Source organism: Ovis aries, chromosome 19 (genome assembly GCF_016772045.2).
Source record: "Ovis aries strain OAR_USU_Benz2616 breed Rambouillet chromosome 19, ARS-UI_Ramb_v3.0, whole genome shotgun sequence".
NCBI classification, from domain to species: Eukaryota; Metazoa; Chordata; class Mammalia; order Artiodactyla; family Bovidae; genus Ovis; species Ovis aries.
The window spans coordinates 33,612,063-33,619,644 of record NC_056072.1 but is presented as its reverse complement, the minus strand read 5'-3'; the positions used below and the strand labels follow the sequence as shown (position 1 = coordinate 33,619,644).

At 39.0% G+C, this 7,582-nt stretch overlaps 1 long non-coding RNA gene across 1 annotated transcript in view; it reads right to left on the bottom strand.

The window, feature by feature from the left end:
* Nucleotides 1-395: 395 nt before the first annotated feature.
* LOC132658212 (uncharacterized) overlaps nt 396-7,582 on the bottom strand; it is a 53,675-nt gene continuing 46,488 nt past the window's right edge. Inside the window, exon 2 of the long non-coding RNA XR_009597508.1 lies at nt 396-2,058. This is a non-coding gene — a long non-coding RNA (uncharacterized LOC132658212). The remainder of the gene's footprint in view (nt 2,059-7,582) is intronic.

Below are 7,582 nucleotides of genomic sequence, written 5' to 3'. Positions count from 1 at the left end.
ACAAGGTACCTCTACATTCTGAATGCTTTAAGAAAGAATTACTCCTTGACTCTTCCCAGCTCTGGTCCTTACTGGAAGCTTTGGTCCAGTGACCCTATTTCAGTGTCTGCCTTTGTTGTCATGTGATCTCCCCTGTGGCTATTCTCTCTCTGTGTCCTCATTTCCCTTTTATAAGACATCAGTGATAGGATTTAGGGCCCACCCTAATCAAGTTCAACTTCATCTTAATGTGATTTTATTTGTAAAGACCCTATTTCCAGATAAAGTCTCACTCACAGGTGCTGAGTAGACATGAATTTTGAGTGGGACACTATTCAAGTCAGTACAACTGTGCAGGAAAAGATTGATAAATCTTTTAACTGTTTCCTATAAAAAGAATAAAAAGACACAGAAGGTATCAGTAATATATTTAATGGGTACTTTTATATGAATGTAATAACTATATAAACAGTTGATATGAATCAATAAGCAAGACAAATAACCCAGTAGGAAAATTGGCCGGGGTCATGGATAAGCAGTTTTCAGGTAGGAAAACATATGTGGTAGATTACCTAAGAAAAATGTGCCAAAATTGCTTAGTAAGCAGGGAAACACAAATTAATATCACAATAAAATATTATTTTACTTTCCCTAAATTATGAGTCTGACAATACCAGGTATTGGTAAGGATGGTGGAATAGCAAAAACCCATACATTAATATTGAAATTGTTCATAGAAACATTATTTTTAATAGTGTATACATTAGGAGAAACCCAGTATTCACAGATAGCATAATTGAAAGATTGTGATATATTCACTAAGTGTACTATTATACAATAATAAAAAATAGATTAACTGTAGTCACATATGACAGCAAAGTTGATGTTTCAATTAAGCAAAATTATTTGACACAGACACATATGATCAATCTGTTTAAAAAAGCAAGAGATTAATATAAAATTCGAGACAGTGGTTACCTTCAGGGAGGAGGCATAAAGAGCACACAAAGATGTTGGCAATATTCTAGATTCTGGGTGGTAGATTTCTGTGTTGACTTTATTAGACATCACAGGGTAGATGCATGTTATCAACATATACACTTTGTGTGTAGCAAATATAACATAACATAAACAAAATAAAATTCATGTTTAAGGGTCATGGTATGGGAACGCATACCATGGGTTCATCCAATTTGGTACATCCAATACTTTGAAACTAGTCTCGTTTTAATTGCAGTATTGATAGATTAAGGATTTAAGCAGACAATAGAATATACTGGCAAATCCCTGGAGTCCACTGCCAATACAGGAATCCTGACCCTGCCATTGACTAGCAGCAAGATATTGGGAAAGTTTCTTAATTTTTCTTTACTTCCATTTCATTCGCTTTTAAATGAGGAGAAAAATAGGCCTGGCTTTATAGCGTTGATGTGAAAATTATTTGAAAGAAAAAGGGTAAAGCATTCAGTTGCTTGAACACATAGTAAGTGCCTAGTGAATATGACTTAAACAGATTTGGTCAGAGGTCTGAAATGAGCTCTCACATGGGTTCTCTGGCACCTGTGACATTGCTCTGAAAAGGCTTTGCAGAAAAGGCTAAGTAGGTGCTGTCTCCTTTGCCTGGGCTTCAGAATGAACACACAGGAGCCCAACCCAGGATGAGAAGCCAAGCCCCAGTGGGCCTCATTCTGAGTCAGGCAGGACTGCCTGAGTTTAACCAACATGCAGTTAGAGAAACTAAGAATAAACAATTGTTGTTAAGCCTGTAAGTCTCCGAGTATTTTGTTTGCAAAAGTAATTAACTGATACCTGAACTGCTATTATTGTCACCGGTATTATTAATATTAAAGATTTCATAGCTAGTTGCTACAGAATCTGCAAAGGTTGTCTCATTCACATTAGTTGTGCCTAGTCAGGTTGGATTTAGTGCCTTGAAAGACTAAGAATTTTCCGTTTCTATCTCAGGAAGCTGCCAGCAGCATGCATATCTTATTCCTGTCGACTTCGTCTTTCCTGTAGCCCCAGAATACATAGGTTTGAGTCAGCTTGGCTGCAGTTCTCTGGCATCATCCGAAGGACCTGAGGACAAATGAGATGCGCTCTGTTTAGTTTAGTTAAAATTATCTCTGTTATGAACATTGTCCTTTACCGTTAGAGCATCATTATACAGCCCATAAACTACCCAACACACTGTTTTATTGATCTGCACTGCAACCTGCCCAGTAGCCAGGGTCAAGATCAGGTTGCCTCTTGCAGAATGAAGAGCCCTAATCTCAGAACCATTGTAGTGACTTGCCCAAGGCCACAAAACTTGTAAAGGGTAACACTGGGCTGAAATTTGCCACTTCTGGTGCCAAGTACTGCCTCTCTTCTACTGTTTCACAGATACCTTTTAATACCTCCAATTTTCTTGCTTGAGAATATACACTTTTCTACAGACTGGGTCACCAACAGACTGGGACAGTCTCTTATGTCCCAATGATGCCATGGAAAGTGTGCTAACACACTGGTAGCAACAGTCTGCCATTCTGATGTCAGGCAAATACATGGATTGTAAAACTAGCTTCTGCAACTCTAGGTCTTTGTTGATTCCTCAAACTGTGTTTGGTTAGAAGATCTGGAAATGCGAGTGCAGATGAGACAGGAACAGGTCTTCACCTGAAGAAATGTGGACATACCTGAGGTCATTAACTGGCCTGTGCATTAAACGGGACTGTAGAACCAATGCCCACAGCCCTCTTTTCCTATGCTTATTTAGAAGTTAAGGTATCATGTGACATGAATTAAATAATGAATTTATCATATTTTCTTTAGGACTTCTGCACAAACAGAAACACAGTAATTGAGGCTTTCCAAGGATTGCCCCTGCTTAGAACATTATCAGACATCTTTGTGAATTCTTTTAAATAAGGTTGCAATATTTAAAATCATATGTCTTATTTTTAAGAAATAAGACTATATAAGAGTTTCTTAAAGTTTCTTGTTTTCTGAAAAGAACTGTGTTCTATGATATTTAGTGTAGTGATGAAGACCTGGGCATTTGACTAAATTGCAGTCTCAATTCTACCACTTGCTGTTTGTGTGACTTTGATGGTGGTGGTGGTCTTAGTCGCTAAGCCGTGTCTGACTCTTGCAACCCCATGGACTATAGCCCACCAGAGTCCTCTGTCCATGGGATTTTCCATGTAAGAATACTGGAGTGGGTTGCTATTTCCTTCTTCAGGGGATCTTCACAACCCAGGGATTGAACCTGTGGACCTGCGTCTCCTGCACTGCAGGCGAATTCTTTACCTCTGAGCTACCAGGGAAACCCATGTGACTTTGGACAAGTTATTTAAGATCTCTCGCCCTCTGATTTCTCATATAATTTAAGACAGCTAATAAGACCTTTATTGTAGATTTTGTGAAGATGATTCAACATAATGTATATACATTGCCTAGAAAAATAACTAGCATTAGTGGCTCTTCAGTTCAGTTCAGTTCAGTTGCTCAGTTGTGTCCAACTCTTAGTGACCCCATGGACTGCAGCACTCCAGGCTTCCCTGTCCATCACCAACTCCCAGACTGAGTAGGTCTTCACAAGTTAGCAATTCATTACAAATTGTTCCTCAACCAGATATTAGCTGGGTATGGCCTTTGGCAAGAGATCTCACCTTTGTCAATCACTTCATCTGAGCAGTATATGGTATGGATTGATTTATCTGAGTATAATGTGTTGGCTCAGAAATTGGACTTGAGCCAGAACTACTTAAGTTTCAGATTCCATAGGCAAGTAACAGGATATCTCAAGGCTCTAGTGCCTTATGTTTTTAATGTTGGAAATAAGAGAATCTACCTCATAGAACTGTTCAGAAGATTAAATGAGAAAGTCACTTAGACACATGCCTCACGCATGCCAATATTTTTAAAAATGGTAGCAATGCTACAACTATGAGGGAGTTGGAAGAAAGAGCTAATGTTCATTATTTTTGTCTTTATTGGTTTGAGAGTGTTGCCCCTAAAAATCTCTAAGAAAAATGTATTGGGTTGACCAAAACGTTAGTTTGGGTTTTTCCATAACAGCATAGGGAAAAACCAGAATGAACTTTTTGGCCAATCCAAAATTAGAATCAAGCCATTGGCAGCTTTGTACTGTTAGTTGCCTGTCCCTGGATTGTTGGTCTCTGGCTCCTCTTAGGCATTAGCTTGGCTTGTTCTTGGCTTTGGGCCCTCCCTCCCTGAAGAGGCATGTTCGGGATTGAGCCAGAACTCACGCACATGTATTGGGTCCCACAGCTCACAGTGGCTGTCAGTATGCTGCCTAGAATACCCTCTCCTTGAGAGCATTTTTCTGAGTTGTCATCCACTGGTGGTTGGAATAGAAGATTCCCCTCAAAAGTCCCTTCCTCCTGAGTTAGACTCTACTTTACTGACAATTCTGCAATTCCATTTCTGCACATCTGTTACTCTACTCCAGGCAGGTTCTATCCTTTCTGATCTTTTATCAGTACCTCAAATACTTCTGTCTTTCACTCTAGCCTGTAAAAATCCAGGTCTTTCCACCTTTAAATGTCTGACTAGAAATCTTTCTTCCTTCACAGTTAATCTGAAATTCTCTTTTTTATCTAAATTTATCACATTTTAAAAAATCTAAACTTTCTACCATGGCCTGTAAAGCTCTGTCTGCTCTTGTCTACCTCTCTGATGCCATATCCTGCTTCTCTTCAGTCAAATAAGCCTCTGTCTGCTCCTTTAAGACTTCAAGTTCATTATCACCTTATCACTTTAGCACTTAACTGTTCAACTCTGCCTAGAAAGCTTTCTTCCAAAATATTTCCTGGTTGGATTTTTTTTTTTTGGTCTTAAAGAGGTCTTTCCTGACCATCCAAGAAAAACAAAAGCAAAAAAATCTCATTCTTATTCCCATCACTCTTGTACAGTGGTTTTCAGCTGGGGAGGGATTTGCCACCCCAGCCCCCCGCAAGGGGATATGTGGCAATGTCTGGAGATTTCGCTGGTTGTTTTACCTGAGAAGGTGCTATTGGTATCTAGTGAATAGAAGCCAGAGATGCTACTAAACAGCCTACAATGCACAGCACCAATCCCATCATAAAGAATTATTTGACCCAATATGTCAGTAAGGTTGAAGTTGTAAAATTGCATTGAGGATTTTTATTTCCTTCAAGGAAGTTGACATTCTTTGAAACTATCTCATTCATTCATTCTTTTCTTTATTTGGTCTGTCTCCTGAATTAGGATGCAGGCTCCATGTGAGCAGGAATCTTGCCTATCTTTGTCAGTGTTTCATCTCCTGTGTCTACCATGGTGCCCAACACTTGGTAAAAGCTTTATAAGTTTTAGCTGAATTACTAAATCAATCAGTCAAGAAGTTTTGGTAGAAAATTTTACTGCGTGTAGTACTTAACCACATTGAGTCATACATGGTATGTGCTTGTATGGGTATCTGTGTGATGGTTGTTTGTGCATGTCCTTGGATTATATTGGGCTTCCCAGGTGGTACTAATGGTAAAAAACCTGCCTGCCAATGCAGGAGATATAAGAGATGCAGGTTCGAACCTTAGGTCAGGAATATCCCCTGGAGGAGGAAATGACAACCCACTCCAGTTTTCTTGCCTGGAGAATCCCATGGACAGAGGAGCCTGATAAGCTACAGTCCATAGGGTCACACAGATTCGGACACGACTGAAGTGACTTAGCACAAACACGCTTGGATTATATACTTGCTGGCAGGGATATGACCCCGCAATGACTAGCACGATGAAGAAACATATGATGGCTGAAATGAACTCCTTAGTAGGAAATACCCAATACCCGTATTTTGCTTTTCCTTTGTGTTTAAAGATCTGTGTAGCAATCGTCTATATTATACGCTCGTGGTTTTCTTAACTGTGCTCTGCTGAAGGTCCTCTACTCAATGGTTCTTAGTACTTTTAATTCTGATTTTATTTTTAACTACCTAGTATATTAATAAAACCCAATATACACTTTCATAGTAACTGTGAATCAGTTTTAAACATGTTGAAATTCCAGGTTCACAAACTCTTTTTTGTGTGCAGATTTTGAAATACCATCCCCATTCTCTGAAACATACACCCTTTTTCTATATGTAGGCAGTGCTTGAAAGTCTTGATAAACAGGGATTGTTTAACTCTGCGAAGAGTCACTGAATTAAAATTCAGAAGTGCACCTGTCTGCTCATTTAAAACCAGGCAGGTAAGAACAAGCTCAATGAAAGGCCAGCAGCACACAGTGAGGTGACAAGAACGTGTGTGGTGTGCACTGGCACTGTCCTGTTCCGGAAAGTTTCAGCAGTTTTTTAAGACTGATAGGATGTAGCATTGAACTTTACTTGTTGTCATGGAATTGGGGTACTGTATAATCCCTTTGTTCAAAAAAGAACCGGTGTATCCACGTGATGCTTATCGAAAACCGTGTCTCCATCATTCCCACACTTCTGCAGTCTGTGTACACAGGAGATTAAGCAAATTCAAGATCATAGGGACCTATGGACTTTTCCCTTTCCTCTGGAAAGGAGGTCAGGGAATTCAAGAAGACCATGTAGATATTAAGGATATCTGATCAAGCTAGTTAATTGTGTTGATTAAAATTTTGTATCTCTAGTTAGTCTTCCGCTTGTACAAAATGCACACCGTTCTTCCATTCTGATGGTGAAATTGCCTATTTTTCATCTTGTACTCAACATTTTCTACTCTATGTATTTGGAAGTTGTGATTTTAGGTTTATACTAGTTTAGAATTTTTTATCTTCTTAGTGAATTAAATTGCTATTGTGCTTAGTACCAAAATATTACTATTTATATGAATTATTTTTGTCTTAAAGTCTATTTTGTCTAATATTATGATTTCTATACTCATTTTCCTTTAGTTAATATTTACCTGATGAATGGAGCTTCCCTGGTGGCTCAGTGGTAAAGAATCCACCTGCTGATGCAGGAGATGTGGGTTCGATCTCTGGGTCAGGAAGATCCCCAGGAGAAGGAAATGGCAACCCACCCCAGTATTCTTGCCTGGAAAACCCCTTGGACAGAGGAGGAGCTGGCTATAGTCCACAGGATTGCAAAGAATCATCTTCAATTCCCCTAAGTCTTCAAATTTAGATCTATCTCCTGGAAATAGCAGACAGCTGCTGGATTTTTACAACCTGTATGACAATTCTGTATGTTGTCATCATGTGATTTACTGCAGTCTTTTTATCTTTTTTCTTTCTTCTCTTTATATTGATAATGGATTTTTCCTTAGTTCTCCTTTATGACTTATTTGTTTAAAAGTTCTATGTCGTTTAGTATTACCCAAGCCAAATTCACTGTAGATGGTGACTGCAGCCATGAAATTAAAAGACGCTTATTCCTTGGAAGGAAAGTTATGACCAACCTAGACAGCATATTCAAAAGCAGAGACATTACTTTGCCAACAAAGGTCCATCTAGTCAATGCTATGGTTTTTCCAGTGGTCATGTATGGATGTGAGAGTTGGACTGTGAAGGAAGCTGAGTACCGAAGAATTGATACTTTTGAACTGTGGTGTTGGAGAAGACTCTTGAGAATCCCTTGGACTGCAAGGAGATCCAACCAGTCCATTCTAAA